This window comes from Hemitrygon akajei, chromosome 8, assembly GCF_048418815.1.
Source record: "Hemitrygon akajei chromosome 8, sHemAka1.3, whole genome shotgun sequence".
Taxonomy (NCBI): domain Eukaryota; kingdom Metazoa; phylum Chordata; class Chondrichthyes; order Myliobatiformes; family Dasyatidae; genus Hemitrygon; species Hemitrygon akajei.
Genome location: NC_133131.1, coordinates 67,218,769 through 67,234,564, shown reverse-complemented (window position 1 = coordinate 67,234,564; position 15,796 = coordinate 67,218,769). Strand labels below are relative to the sequence as shown.

The following is a 15,796-nucleotide window of genomic DNA, read 5'->3' as shown; positions in this document are numbered from 1 at the left end:
TCTGATGCAAAAAAAATGCCAGTCATGCTCAGAATCATTCATGTTTGATTCTTGGGGTAGAGAAATTATTCTTTTAGAGACCACATCAGAATTTATTCCATAACATTTTCTATATATCCTGTAGAATGGGAATCTGGAGCCAGTTGGAGTAGAGCATGAACACTGGTATGGACCAGTTAAATTTAACTAGGTTGCACTGTATATAATTCTATGTAACGTAAGTGGGAAATTAGAATACAGGGAAAGGTCAGGAAAACGGGGAAATGGATTTATACTCATCATACTGGAAAGCCTTTGATTGTCAAAATGTTGATTGCGACAGTATAATGTAAAAAAATGTAGCTCTGCACTTGATTTTCTACAAACTATTTCCACAAGATGTTTAAGAGTAGTAGAAATCTGCCAATTTTTGAGAGAGCACATCACTGGATTCGGAAATACTTTAGTTTGGCAAAGTATAAGGATGGAACAATTTTCTTTACAAGTTTATCAGCATTAACTTGGAGCATTAAACGAAAGGGATATCAAATAACAATAATGTTTTACATTCACTTCAATTCTAATTTGATCATGCTGTTAAATATTGATATTTTCCATACAATATTTTATCTGTTAGAGTTTTGTTCATTGTGTGTAGTCGCAGTAACAATACCAAGGTGCAAATCAGGGTACCCATACTGTCAAAACAAAATGCAGGTCTCAGCAGCATCAAAGGCAGCAGCATTGAGGTTTGACTGCAAACTTTGGATGTGGCATTCCACAAGTTCCTCAAGTATTCATAAAATTATTTGTCCCGTACTAAATCTGACCAAACTAACCATTTGTTCATATTTTCTGTTTGAGATTGTCACTGGATGATGAATAGAAGGAAGGTTGTTTCTGTTTCACTGCTTGTCCTTGCCTAAACTAGAAGGTAAAAAAGAAAATGAAAGATTTGAAGATGGGGAGCAGAAGATATACACAACTTGGGGATCTCTATGACCTGGCCATGGATAGCAACGATGAGCCAGTTCTGTTTGATTTATTCTCACTAGGGGCTGCCCTTTCTCTGACCCAGGAGGGAGCTGTGTGGGAAGCTAGTTAGTGCGATAGGCCTCTAGTGCTGTTCTGCAGAATGTCTGGAGCCAGAGTGTTTGCAAAGAGCCTCTGATAAATAGGCAAAAAAGGCCCGCTTGCTCCAGCTGGACTTCAGTGACGCTCAGAGATCATTATATCTTCACATAAGCAGGGAAGAACGTCCTATGCGCCACCAAATTCCGGTAAGCAGACTTTAAGAATATAATTTTACTTTTACTTCAGAGTTTCACCAAACTTTGGCTATTCTGTGAAATAAAACAAAGCAAAAAATTATTTGGGAAAATGTGGGAAACAGCTTTAGCAGAATTAAAAAATGTTAATTTTATTCGGTTCATTGCATGAAAAAACAATAACCTTATTTATAAAGATCATTTTAAAGAACACTACAAGTACTGAGTTTGACTACACTTAAACTCTTAAGGGTTACCTATACAGTATATTCATTATATTACAAACCTCTCAATATCGCAACATTACTGATTCACAAATATTATATAATTTGACCAAGAAACAAATAGGAATGTCATTAAATTGTGAACAAGTTCTGCAAGTAATGCAAGTTCTTTCTTTAGTGATAATTAACATTGACGTGCGACTAGAATGTGGACACTGCCAGAAAAACAAAAATATTGTTGCATTTATGGATATGTCATCATATAAATAATAAAACTGAAGGCTTAAGGTCAGTCATTTGGCTTGAAATTGATATTAGTAGATAAATGTTCATCTCATAAAACTTGACAGAGGGAGACTGAGAGATATTAATATTTTAACTTACAGCTCTACTTGCCAATACTCACTTACGGGCAATTGTAAATTATATTTAATTTATTTAATTTAAACATTGTAAAAAGAATCATAGCATATTGTAGCTTAAAATAGTGGCATTTCAAGGGAAATTGGAATTCTAAAGAACTAAACACAAATCTTAAAACTGGTAATATTCAGTTGTAAAGTATTTATTTTTCCCTGGTACGTTAGGAAATCATGACGATGTAGCGATGTGGGTCGCCAACAATGACACATGGTAGATCAAATATCCAAAAGTCAAAAAACATTTGGGTATGTACCTGCCAATTACAAATAACATTGCACTGTGAATTTAGGAGTAAGAATGAGGTTGAAGGATTTGTTTGAATGATGCTGTGCTATTAGTATGAAGTAACCTGTGTCTAGGACTGTACATGAAAGAATATTTGCAAACCCATTGATTACTGAAATACCCTCTTTAGCCAAGAGCTTTTTCACACATATGCTGAAGTGGACAAGACAAAAATAACAAAAACATAAGATATTAATAGCTAAGTAGAAATTAAAGATATTATTTATGTAAAACATTCTATCTAATTCAATAAATGAGATTACAAGCCAATGTCCACAGTACAAGCTTCTATTGGGACTGAATTCAGCAGAACAGGATATGAAGTAACTGATGAAGTAGTGATCAGTAGCACCAAATTCAGCCTTTGTAAAACGTGAAAACTAAGGGAAGCAAGACATTTTGGAATTTTAGGCCTTGGGAAGCATTGTGTTTTTCCATGAGCTGGGCTTAAGAACCAGGGTTGAAACAGGAAAATCACTATATGTCTTTATGATCTGGCTGATGCTTATATAAAATAACATTAAAATGTCAACTGAATAAATACTTAATGGAAAACAAATTACAAGGCAAATGGCACAAAGCAGGTAAGTGGGATTAATTTACTCGCAGTCCCAAAAGATGCATGGTGGTGATTCAGTGGATTAAATTACAAAATGAAGGTGTTAGTCACAAGCTATATATTGTGTGTCTTACCCTGCAAATAACACAGAATGGGTAAGTGAGTAATGAATGTATTCCATACACTGCATGTAACGTAGAACAAAAAACAAAAGCTACTATGTGCAGTTAATGCAATACTCAACTGGAAAACTAATTCCAAACAGCAATCTGATAGTTCCTGTCTCAATCTTGAAATGAGTGATTTTTCTTCTGGGCTTTCCTTGCACGAGGATATGGAGATGGGAGCACGGATAGATTGTAAAGTACATCTGGATGCCAATTCTATGAAAATCATTTAAACATGCATAGCTTGCAGATGGAATGACTCATGCAGAAGCAGTTTTTCACAATGTATGAGAAGCCTACATTGACAAAGCGTAAAGGGAACTTGCCTGAGCAGTTCCAAGTTGGTTGTGTTTGTAATAGGGGGCAGTGAAGGCAACAAGTGAGCACCTTCTTCCCACCCAAGAGCATCTCTGTCAATATCTTCCACTCTCTGTGCTCTTGCTGTCTAGGCACAATTGAACTCACAGTATAGAGAACGAGTGAAATGCAAAGCATAATATACGTTGCACAATATTTAGAATGTGACAAACATCATGCATTGTAAAGCACATGGACGAGTCAGTGTTTGGAGTCAAAGCTTGCACAAGGAGAATGGTTGTGGCTATTGTAGGACGGTCACTATTCTTAGATTTCCTCAGGGCTCAACCATCTTCAACTACTCCATCAGAGACCTTCTTTCAATAACAAATTTGTATCATTGACAAAATGGAGTTACTTACCCAAGCTACTCTGATAGCACCTCTCAATCACCTGCAGGTTCCTCTCCAAGTAGTGCACCATTCTGATTTGGAGATATATAGACTATCCCTCATTCTAAGTCCCAGACCTCCCTCCTCACCATGGGAGTTCTTTAACCAGAAGGAGTATAGTGGTGGTTCACTGTGATCTTCCCAAGGGAAAGTAGTAATGGGCAATAAATACATGCCTGATAGAAGAGTTCAGATTCCAAAACTGAATAAAATAATTTCTCAATTGAATTTAGACAGCAAAGCAAATTTCAATTGTGATAAATGGAATAAGCTGTTAGGATATGCTGTGTTGTGTATGATCACTCAACAATGGAATTGGCTTAACTAAAGTATTTAAATTCTGTTATTGATATTTGGTGGTTACCTTCATGGCATTTAGGCCATTGATGGAATTATCTTTAATAGGAAATTAGTAACAGTAAACAAACATGCATTATTCTTTTGTTTAAATGAAGAAGTGAGAGAAAAAACACATTTTGATTTATATAGATTTATCATAACATCAGAACATCCTGCTAAAGGCATGAAATTATAAGGGTAGTGCACTAGTTAGTACATCATTAGCATGAATGAAGAAAATTCAGAAAAGAAGGCATTCAGATTGCATACGGGTCATAAAATAGCACAGGGATAATGTCAAAATAAATTATTTTTAATTGCATTAAGTAATAACTACTCAGCAGAACTTCTTCATAAATAGTAATATTCTGCTTTGTAATAGTGAACAGCACTTTTTACATTTACCAGAGTAGCCAAGCACTGAACCTCTTGAAACTAGCCTGTGATTTTGTCACAAGCCTTCATCAATTAAAGGTTGGGGATGGAATGGGGTGATGGCTGAGGGATGGGGAGCACTTTCTGATTGGAAATTATGGAAGTTTTTACTTGTTTTTTCCACTGAATATATAACTTACCTCTTGTTGATGAAGGTAATGTACTTTCATCACATAATTACCAGCTAACTTTATCATCTAGGACACCTCTGTAATATACCTCCTTTCATGTATTTGCAAATTTACAATTACTTCAAGTCATATACCCACATCTCTCAGGTACCATCCAGCCATGGCAGCCATGAAAAACTCCAAAGACTTTTAGTATTTTATGTGGTTTTAATTCCTGGGCACAAGATCTTGTTCAAACTTTCATGTTCTGCATATTTTACACATAATCTGTGCATAATCAGTTTTTTTTAAACCAAACATGAGTGATTGCTCTTTCAGACTTTTACCTTTGTGAGTACTTGTTATAATACAGAATAGTTACTGCATTTCAAAGTTTCAGGAATACCATGCGATTTTTTGTTCAGATGTTAAATAGTGCATTTCTTTAATAAAAATGAAGTATCATGCAATATTTGTTTATTACAATTACTATTACCATCTATAATGTTTTAATTTATGGTGTTAAGTTCATACTCTTGGGTTTTTTTGTATCATTTTTCCATACAACTCTCATCACAAGGAGTATTGCCTCACATCCACCAAAAATGCAAACAAACTGAAATGATGGCTAATTCTCTCCAACAGCTGCTTCCTGTCCTAAACAAGTTTATACAATCTAATGAATATCCCCAGTGGTTGAACACAAGTCCCCAGAATAAAATTACTCTTTAATTTGGCACAGTTCCTACTAATAGACAACAGTGAGATTGGATGGTGTGGGAAATAGAAAAGTGGCATTCATTGACTATGTACACACGTAGGTGTTTTTTTTCTAGTTGTAGATTAAGTACATGCATGGAGATATTCAGAGACATTGTGATCCATTGTATTAAAAGAGAGAATGAATATTGAAGGGAGTTATCAGTTATTTTTCTTAATTCTCTGAAAATTGAAGGAATTTTACATTGACCAGTTTTGAATCTCAAAATATACTGTGGGAAAATGCATTCAACTTGATGGGAAGGGAGAGGAAAATTATTATTCCTTTTGTAGTGTATCCAATAGGCTAGCACATAAAATTATTCAAAACTTTCCTGAAAGGAAAATTAAGGTTGTTATTTTATAATAGACCTTGACTGCTTCTCATTTTCTCCAATTGATAAGCAGTGTCTGATCTTTGCAGGAGATTATGATGGGTCACTTTGGTTTAAAACAAACATTTACTGTGACAGATAAGAGCCAGTTCCCTGCCTGCACCTTGACACACTAAATTCTGTTTATAAAACTAGAAATCCTGTGACTTCTAACCAATCTCTTCCTTCAAAAACATAGAGTTGTGGAAATAAAACACAGTGGCCATATTTAAGATAGGATCAATAGTTCACTGGTCCTTCCTTCAATATTTCCACTGTGCACATTGGGCACCTTAAAGATCTTTTATTTTTGGTATAAAACCTGCTGATAGTCTCCCTTCATGACCTCCCTTTTACTCACAGACAGAATGTTCAAAATCCACAAGGCTGCAGATTTGGCAAAAAAGTGTTAAATGGGAGATAACTAAATTCAGAGGTTCTACTAGTATAAATCCAAAATTTTGATGGTATTTACATTTATAGGACAGACTATTCTCTCAGATAGCAGGGTACAAATTCTGTGATACGTAGAAGGATAGAACTTCAAATTGTTCTCATGTCAGGGAACATCCAAACTGGTTGTGATGCAATTGGTACAGGGTGTTGGTAAGGGCACAACTGTGTTTAGCTTTGGTTACCATTACAAGAAGGATGTGATTAAACTGGGAAGAGTGCAAAAGTAATTTATGAGGATGTTGCCAGGACTCGAAGGACTGAATGATAGGCAGAGGTTAGACTGATTGGGTCCTTACTCCTTGGAGCATAGTAGGCTGAGGGGTGATCTCATATAGGTTTATGAAATCAAGAGGGGCATGAAAGATAGGGTGAACAATCTTTTTTCCAGGGTTGGGAAATCAAAACCTAGACAACATTAGTTTTTAAGGTTGGAGGTGAAAGGTTTAATAAGAAGCTGAGGGGCGAATTTTTAACACAGTTGGTGGTAGAGATGAAACCTGCTGCCAGACATACATTACAGAAGTATGTCGATGACAACGATTTAGAGGGATTTAAGCCCAGTGCTGAGAAAAGGGATACATCTAGGTCAATAAGAGCTAAAGGGACTTTTGCTATGCCGTACAACTCTATGACACTGTGAAGAGAAAGTTAGCAAAACCTATTTTCTTTTTATTCAGGAAAGAAGGAATCATTTACTCTGTAGTAACATCCCCATTTAAATTATCTTTGTTGGTTTCTTTTTCTCGATCCCAGGCAGAATCTCTGTTTGCTCTCGGCACATATAAAATAGCCCAATAAGATGCTTTGAACAGAATTCTTGAAAAGGAAAGATGCCCAGTGCTAGAACTACTACAAAGACATTTTTGTTTGTCCCACAGGAATCTAACTTGTGGAACAACTTTCATTGAAGTAGAAACTTGTATAATTGTGTTCCGTCCAAAACTTATATCTCACAAATCATGCAATTTGTTTTTTAACTTTTCCCCCCACTTACATTCACTTCAACAAAAGCTATGACATGGTTATAATAGTCTGCTACAACATGACACCTCATCCAAGTCACTCATTCTGACCTTAATGAATATTCATAGTTCAACTTTTCACTTGGAAATGTCATAGTTATACTCAATTGTCTCTTTACAATATCAACATATATGCATTTTCCAACAGGAATCACTTATTAATCATCAAAATTGGGAATGCTGTTCCATTAATCCTCTTTCCTTCCCCAATGGCACAACTGATTTACAGCTGTTTGCTACCTACTTCCAAGAAAGAACTCAAAATAGACACTGAAAATTGAGAATTTATCAAACATCAGCCACTTTAAATACTAAAATATTTTCGTCGAGAGTAAATACACAAAATTAGGAACTCAGCAGGTCAGGTAGCATCTATAGAAAGGAATAGGGTCGATGTATTGGGCCAAAACCCTTCATCGTCCTGACCTGCAGAGTTCCTCCAGCATTTTGAGAGTGATTCTCTGGATTTCCAGCATCTGCCAGAATCTCTTGTGTTTATGTTTTATTCTATAATCTTTGACTGAAAATGACAGAAATTCATACTGGCAACCACAAGAATCTCCTTGCTGATATAAAGTTGCCCAATATATCATTGCCCTTTAGAAAAGGAAATATGATTCTGCAATAGTAAATTGTAGAGAATAATACATTTTAAGATATATTCTGAGGAGAAAATTCCGGTTGTATATATTTAAATAAAGCTTCTGACTAGTCTGGCTACTGCCATGAAAAGTAGAGTCACAATCTAGTGTCTGGATTAGGAAATACAAGCTATTTCCTTCATAATCCTACTATGGAAATGTAGGGTTGCTACATCCTGTGCACAATTCCAGACTCATAATACAGGATTCATCCATAATGCCTCTTGCAATGGCTTAAAAATACTTCATTATAAATCAACCGGTACAGAAATCAGACCACTTTCACTGGAAAGTGAGGATAGATAATAACTGTGGTACAATCAGAGTAATCCTAAAAGTAAATAATTAATTTGTGGTGTACAGTTTTTAATAAACAAATGAAAAACAAACTTGTATTTATGGTGTCTTTAATGTCCCTTTCAGAATGCCTCAAAACACTTTACAGTTAATTAATAAACATAAGAAATTCTGCAGATGCTGGGAATCCAGACCAGTACACAAAATGCTGGAGAAATTCAACAGGTCAGAAGGCATTTAGAACATAGAACATAGAACATAGAATAGTACAGCACATTACAGGCCCTTTGGCCCACAATGTTGTGCCGACCCTCAAACCCTGCCTCCCATATATACTCCCACCTTAAATTCCTCCATATACCTGTCTAGTAGTCTCTTAAACTTCACTCGTGTATCTGCCTCCACCACTAACAGAGGCAGTGCATTCCACGCACCAACCACTCTCTGAGTAAAAACCCTTCCTCTAATATCCCCCTTAAATTTCCCTCCCCTTACCTTAAAGCCATGTCCTCCTGTACTGAGCAGTGGTGCCCTGGGGAAGAGGTGCTGGCTATCCACTCTATCTATTTCTCTTAATATCTTGTACACCTCTATCATGTCTCCTCTCATCCTCCTTCTCTCCAAAGAGTAAAGCCCTAGCTCCCTCAATCTCTGATCATAATCCATACTCTCTAAACCAGACAGCATCCTGGTAAATCTCCTCTGTACCCTTTCCAATGCTTCCACGTCCTTCCTATAGTGAGGCGACCAGAACTGGACACAGTACTCCAAGTGTGGCCTAACCAGAGTTTTACAGAGTTGCATCATTACATCGCGACTCTTAAACTCTATCCCTTGACTTATGAAAGCTAACACCCCATAAGCTTTCTTAACTACCCTATCTACCTGTGAGGCAACTTTCAGGGATCTGTGGACATGTACCCCCAGATCCCTCTGCTCCTCCACACTACCAACTTTCCTGCCATTTACTTTGTATTCTGCCTTGGAGTTTGTCCATCCAAAGTGTACCACCTCACACTTCTCCGGGCTGAACTCCATCTGCCACTTCTCAGCCCACTTCTGCATCCTATCAATGTCTCTCTGCAATCTTCGACAATCCTCTACACTACCTACAACACCACTGACCTTTCTGTCATCTGCAAACTTGCCATCCCACCCTTCTACCCCCACATCCAGGTCGTTAATATAAATCACGAAAAGTAGAGATCCCAGAACAAATCATTGTGGGACACCACTAGTCACAACCCTCCAATCTGAATGTACTCCCTCCACCATGACCCTCTGCCTTCTGCAGGCAAGCCAATTCTGAATCCACCTGGCCAAACTTCCCTGGATCCCATGCCTTCTGACTTTCTGAATAAGCCTACCATGTGGAACTTTGTCAAATGCATTACTAAAATCTATGTAGATTACATCCACTACACTACCCTCATCTATATGCCTGGTCACCTCCTCAAAGAACTCTATCAGGCTTGTTAGACACGATCTTCCCTTCACAAAGCCATGCTGACTGTCCCTGATCAGACCATGATTCTCTAAATGCCCATAGATCCTATCTCTAAGAATCTTTTCAAATAGCTTTCCCACCACAAATGTAAGGTCCACTGGTCTATAATTACCTGGACTATCCCTACTGCCTTTTTTGAACAAGGGGACAACATTCGCCTCCCTGCAATCCTTTGGTACCATTCCCGTGGACAACCAGGACATAAAGATCCTAGCCAGAGGCTCAGCAACCTCTTCCCTCACCTCGTGGAGCAGCCTGGGGAATATTCCGTCAGGCCCCGGGGACTTATCCATCCTAATGTATTTTAACAACTCCAACACCTCCTCTCCCTTAATATTAACATGCTCCAGAACATCAACCTCACTCATATTGTCCTCATCATCATCAAGTTCCCTCTCAGTGGTGAATACCGAAGAGAAGTATTCATTGAGGACCTCGCTCACTTCCACAGCCTCCTGGCATTCCCACTTTTATCTCTAATCGGTCCTACCTTAACTCCTGTCATCCTTTTGTTCTTCATATAATTGAAGAATGCCTTGGGGTTTTCCTTTACCGTACTCGCCAAGGCCTTCTTGCCCCCTTCTTGCTCTTCTCAGCCCGTCTTAAGCTCCTTTCTTGCTACCCTATATTCCTCAATAGACCCATCTGATCCTTGCTTCCTCAACCTCATGTATGCTGCCTTCTTCCACCTGACTAGGTTTTCCACCTCACTTGTCACCCATGGTTCCTTCACCCTACCATTCTTTATCTTCCTCACTGGGACAAATTTATCCCTAACATCCTGCAAGAGATCCTTAAACAATGACCACATGTCCATAGTACATTTCCCTGCAAAAACATAATCCCAATTCACACCCGCAAGTTCTAGCCTTATAGCCTCATAATTTGCCCTTCCCCAATCAAAAATCTTCCTGTCCTCTCTGATTCTATCCTTTTCCATGATAATGCTAAAGGTCAGGAAGCGGTGATCAATGTTTCCCAAATGCTCACCCACTGAGAGATCTGTGACCTGACCTGGTTCGTTACCTAATACTAGATCTAGTATGGCATTCCCTCTAGTCAGCCTGTCAACATACTGTGACAGGAATCTGTCCTGGACACACTTAACAAACTCTGTCCCATCCAAACCCTTGGAACTAATCAGGTGCCAATCAATATTAGGGAAGTTAAAGTCACCCATGATAACAACCCTGTTATTTTCCAAAATCTGCCTCCCACTCTGCTCCTCGGTATCTCTGCTGCTACCAGGGGGCCTATAGAATACCCCCAATAGAGTAACTGCTCCCTTCCTGTTCCTGACTTCCACCCATACTGACTCAAAAGAGGTCCTGCTACATTACCCACCCTTTCTGTAGCTGTAATAGTATCCCTGACCAGTAATGCCACCCCTCGCCCCCTTTCCCCCCCTCTCTATCCCTTTTAAAGCACTGAAATCCAGGAATATTGAGAATCCATTCCTACCCTGGTGCGAGTCAAGTCTCTGTAATGGCCACTACATCGTAATTCCATGTATGTATCCAAGCTCTCAGTTCATCACCTTTGTTCCTGATGCTTCTTGCATTGAAGTACACACACTTTAGCCCTTCTATCTTACTACCTTTACACCCTTTATTCTGCTGCTCTTTCCTCAAAGCCTCTCTATATATTAGATCTGGGTCCCATTTATGGAGAAGAATAAATAATCAACATTTCAGACCCTTCAGGCGGACAGTTAATTAAGTACTTCTGTGATGTCAGAAAAAAGATACTATTTCATTATGGAAACTTTTTACAAACAACAATATTATAACGTCTAGGTAATCTATTTCTGAATAAGGGTCCAGGACTTTATCAGAATAATGTCCTGGAGTCTATATCCATCTCAGGAAACTGAGATGTCTTCAGTTTAACGTCATTTGAAAAATGATATTTCCAAGTGATCCACTAAGTTCCTCTGGCAGTGTTTTTTTTGCACTGGAACTTTAGAGAAGGTTCCATACTTTGGTTTAGGATTCATATCCAGGCCAGAAGGGTCTCAATAGACAATGGACAATAGACAATAGGTGCAGGAGTAGGCCATTCGGCCCTTCGAGCCAGCTCCGCCATTCACTGTGATCATGGCTGATCATCCACAATCAGTACCTTGTTCCTGCCTTCTCCCCATATCCCTTGACTCCACTATCTTTAAGAGCTCTATCTAACTCTTTCTTGAAAGTATCCAGAGAATTGGCCTCCACTGCCTTCTGAGTCAGAGCATTCCACAGATCCACAACTCTCTGGGTGAAAAAGTTTTTCCTCAACTCTGTTCTAAATGGCCTACCCCTTATTCTTAAACTGTGTCCTTTGGTTCTGGACTCACCCAACATTGGGAACATTTTTCCTGCCTCTAGTGTGTCCAATCCCTTAATAATCTTGTATGTTTCAATCAGATCCCCTCTCGTCCTTCTAAATTCCAGTGATTACAAGCCCAGTCACTCCAATCTTTCAACATATGACAAGTCCCGCCACCCCAGGAATTAACCTCGTGAACCTACGCTGCACTCACTCAATAGCAAGAATGTCCTTCCTCAAATTTGGAGACCAAAACTGAACACAATACTCCAGGGCCTTGGACAACTGCAGAAGGACCTCTTTGCTCCTACACTCAACTCCCCTTGTTATGAAGGCCAACATGCCATTAGCTTTCTTCACTGCCTGCTGTACCTGCATGCTTACTTTCAGTGACTGATGATCAAGGACACCTAGATCTCGTTGTACTTCCCCTTTTCCTAACTTGACACCATTCAGATAGTAATCTGCCTTTCTGTTCTTGCCACCAAAGTGGATAACCTCACATTTATCCACATTAAACTGCATCTGCCATGCATCTGCCCATGCACCCAACCAGTCCAAGTCACCCTGCATTCTCCTAACATCCTCCTCATATTTCACACTACTACCCAGATTTGTGTCATCTGCAAATTTGCTAATGTTACTTTTAATCCCTTCATCTAAATCATTAATGTATATTGTAAATAGCTGCAGTCCCAGCACCGAGCCTTGCGGTACCCCACTAGTCACTGCCTGCCATTCTGAAAAGGACCCATTAATCTCTACTCTTTGTTTCCTGTCTGCCAACCAATTTTCTATCCATGTGAGTACCCTACCCCCAATACCATGTGCTTTAACTTTGCCCACTAATCTCCTATGTGGGACCTTATCAAAGGCTTTCTGAAAGTCCAGGTACACTACATCCACTGGCTCTCCCTTGTCCATTTTCATAGTTACATCCTCCGTTGTCCCTTTTCATAGTTACATCTGAATCATCACTGTTCTTTTTGCTCCACAGATGCTGCCTGACCTGCTGAGTTCCTCCAGCAGTGTGTTTGTTTGTACTGTAATATTAGAGTACTTTTATACCCTAGTGTAGGTTTTATACTCAGCCTTTAGAGTAGGGCTTTAACCTGCAATGTTTTAAAGAAGTCTGCCACTGAATTATGACTGATATCTGTGACTGCCGACTTACTGAATTCACCTTCATCCATATTCATGACTTGTAGCTGAAGTAAAGATAGATCCTGATCATGATTTTCTCCATAGACATGCCCATTTTATTTTTATAGATATTGTGCTAGATAAACTATCAAACATTTATGATTGAGTAAGAATAATAGTGTAAATATAAATATTAACAAGAACAAATAAAGCATTCTTCTTGGTGTACTGAGAATTATTCTTGCTCTACTACTTTGCCAATAAAAATAACAGAAAATACAATTAATACTCAAGAAATTAGCTGATCCATCAATCTCAGAATATGGAAAAAATGATAATCTACTGAAATGTTTTTCAATGACACTGTAAATAGTCCATTGTGTACTGTGTTGGAAATTGTTGCCCCTGAAGCAATAATGGAATTTGATCTAAGGCATGATAAAAAATTAAAGAGTAACAACATAAGCAAACATTTCAAACATGAAAGGTCAGAAGTTCTGAAGAATGCTAATTTAACAAAAAGCGATGTACACAGCATGAAAGGGAGCAGGACAACCAAAATATCATTACTTATCAATGTCTGCACTATGCAACTCTTCATGATCCCTTCGCGTGTGTACAAAGGTCTGTCTGCTGATGTTTTTGGCACATAAATGTATAGACCCAAAAACTGCCAGCCTTTTAATTTTCTCTGACTGTGGCCCATGGATACCACACATTGGACAAAGCTCATCACCAAGGAGTCTGGTTCTGTGGGAGTGCCAGTTACAGAAATGACTATGGTCCTCAGTACAACTGAATGCAAACTTCAAGCCATTGAAGTTAATAAATGGAAAATAGAGCACAGAGGTGAAACAACTGAACTTTGCATCTAATTATAACAGCTACCGGTTTCAGAAAATTTCTCCAGTGGAGAAAAACTAATGGTATCTACATAGTGTGGGATCTCTAGAAGTAACAGTGAATGTAAAGAAACTTGATGAAACTCGTGTACAGGTAGTCTGTAAGCATAGTATCTCTATCCATATTAATAACATTAACCATTTGAAATTCTGAATATATGGACAAAATTAATAAAAAATAATAGTATCTGAATTAAAACTGCAGAACTGGAAGTCTGAAATGAAAACAGAAAATGCTTGGAACACTCACTGGATCAGGCAACATCTGTGGAAGAGAATAACTTGGTTTCTCAAATTCCTACTATTATAGGCTTGCTAACAATGTATAAAAGTGGTTTCCTTACATTATTCACACACTTTTCCATTTTTTAACTCTCTGGAACTTTTAAGTTGAGAAATTACAGTGTGTGAAGGATTTTAATATGGCATGAAATAATTTTGCATTGTAAGAAGTAAATACTACAATGAAAACAGGAAATGCCAGAAATACTGAGCTGCATCTATGCAAAGAGATGCATTTGTTAGAACAAAAAAAAATCTCAAGATGCTGTGAGAAAGGGAGAGGGGAAGAGGGGATTGAAAGGAAGGCCAGTGAAGGGTTAGGAGGCAAAAGGGATTCAATAACACAGGGATAATGGCACAAAGTGAAAGAAAGTGGCAGGAGGACAACGTGAGAGGATGTGCAAATCATGATCTGAAATTATTGGAGGAAATTGGAATGAATGCTGAGAATTTGAATGATAAACTTGAAATATTGATTATGTGATACTGTTGAATTTTATGTTCAGTATGCTGAAATGTACTAAAAGATTAAATGGTATCTCACTGAGACCAGGTTGGGCTGGCAGATCTGTCGTCTCATGAAGAACATTAGTTAACAGGCCATCATTATGATAATATCCTTTTAAAATTCCAGATCCAGCCAGTGTAGTGAAGTTGCTAAGATTTGGTGCTAGGTAACAAGAATAAAGGAACAGTGACCTATTGCAAAGTCAGAATGCAGTAAGATTTTGTGGGGAATTTACAGATGGCAGTCTAAATATCTGTTGCTCTTTTTCCTCTATGTGGCAAACATCAACGCTTTGCAATCTTCTGCTAATGAAGATCTGAAGTGGTGTGAACAAGAGTCCTGAGGACATTTTCAGAAATCTCAGGATAAGACCATAAGACCATAAGATATAGGAACAGAATGAGGCCATTTGGCCCATTGAGTCTGCTCCACCATTTCATCATGGCTGACCCATTTTCCTCTCAGTCTCAATCTCCTGCCTTCTCCCTGTGTGTGTGTGAAGTTAGATACAATTGTACCATTGCCCATGGAAAAGCTGATGTAAAAAGATCACTGCTAATCCTTCGAAGTTTAAGAATGCAATTGGAAAAGATCTTATTTAATACAATGAATCCTATGATGACTCCTGAATATAGAACAGGATAGCACAGTAACAGGCCTTTTCGCCCATAATGTTGCACTAATTACGTACCTAACTGAACTAATCCCTCCTGCCCAGACAATTACTATCCCCCCACCACTGCAGGCAACATTTTCCAGGCACCTACCACTCTCTGTGTAAAAAAACCTTACCTCCCACATCTCCTTTGAACTTAACGCACTTACTTTAAATTCAGAGAATATATTGGGCATAGCCAAACCAAGAGCTGTGGATGAACCAGATTTGTAGTCTGCTGAGGGCTGGATCTGAGGTGTTCAAGACCAGTGACACAGAACTGTGCAAGAAGTCCAGGTCCAACCTACAGAAGTCTCCTTTAAGGGCAAGAAGACAATTCCGACAGAGGTTAGAGAGTGAATTAGATGCATGTCAGCTCTGGCAGGGTTTGCAGGCCATTAC

The 15,796-nt window shown here is 38.5% G+C and overlaps 1 protein-coding gene across 3 annotated transcripts in view; it reads left to right on the top strand.

Annotated features, from left to right (window-relative positions):
* Nucleotides 1-1,045: 1,045 nt before the first annotated feature.
* The window catches only part of nr1h4 (nuclear receptor subfamily 1, group H, member 4), a 117,828-nt gene continuing 103,077 nt past the window's right edge, over nucleotides 1,046-15,796 (top strand). Inside the window, exons 1-3 of one of the 3 annotated variants that reach the window (XM_073053959.1) lie at nucleotides 1,046-1,259; nucleotides 1,650-1,759; nucleotides 2,059-2,139. The gene's annotated coding sequence lies outside the window, so the exon portion shown is untranslated. The remainder of the gene's footprint in view (nucleotides 1,260-1,649; nucleotides 1,760-2,058; nucleotides 2,140-15,796) is intronic. The other 2 variants (XM_073053958.1, XM_073053957.1) reach the window with 2 other exon arrangements.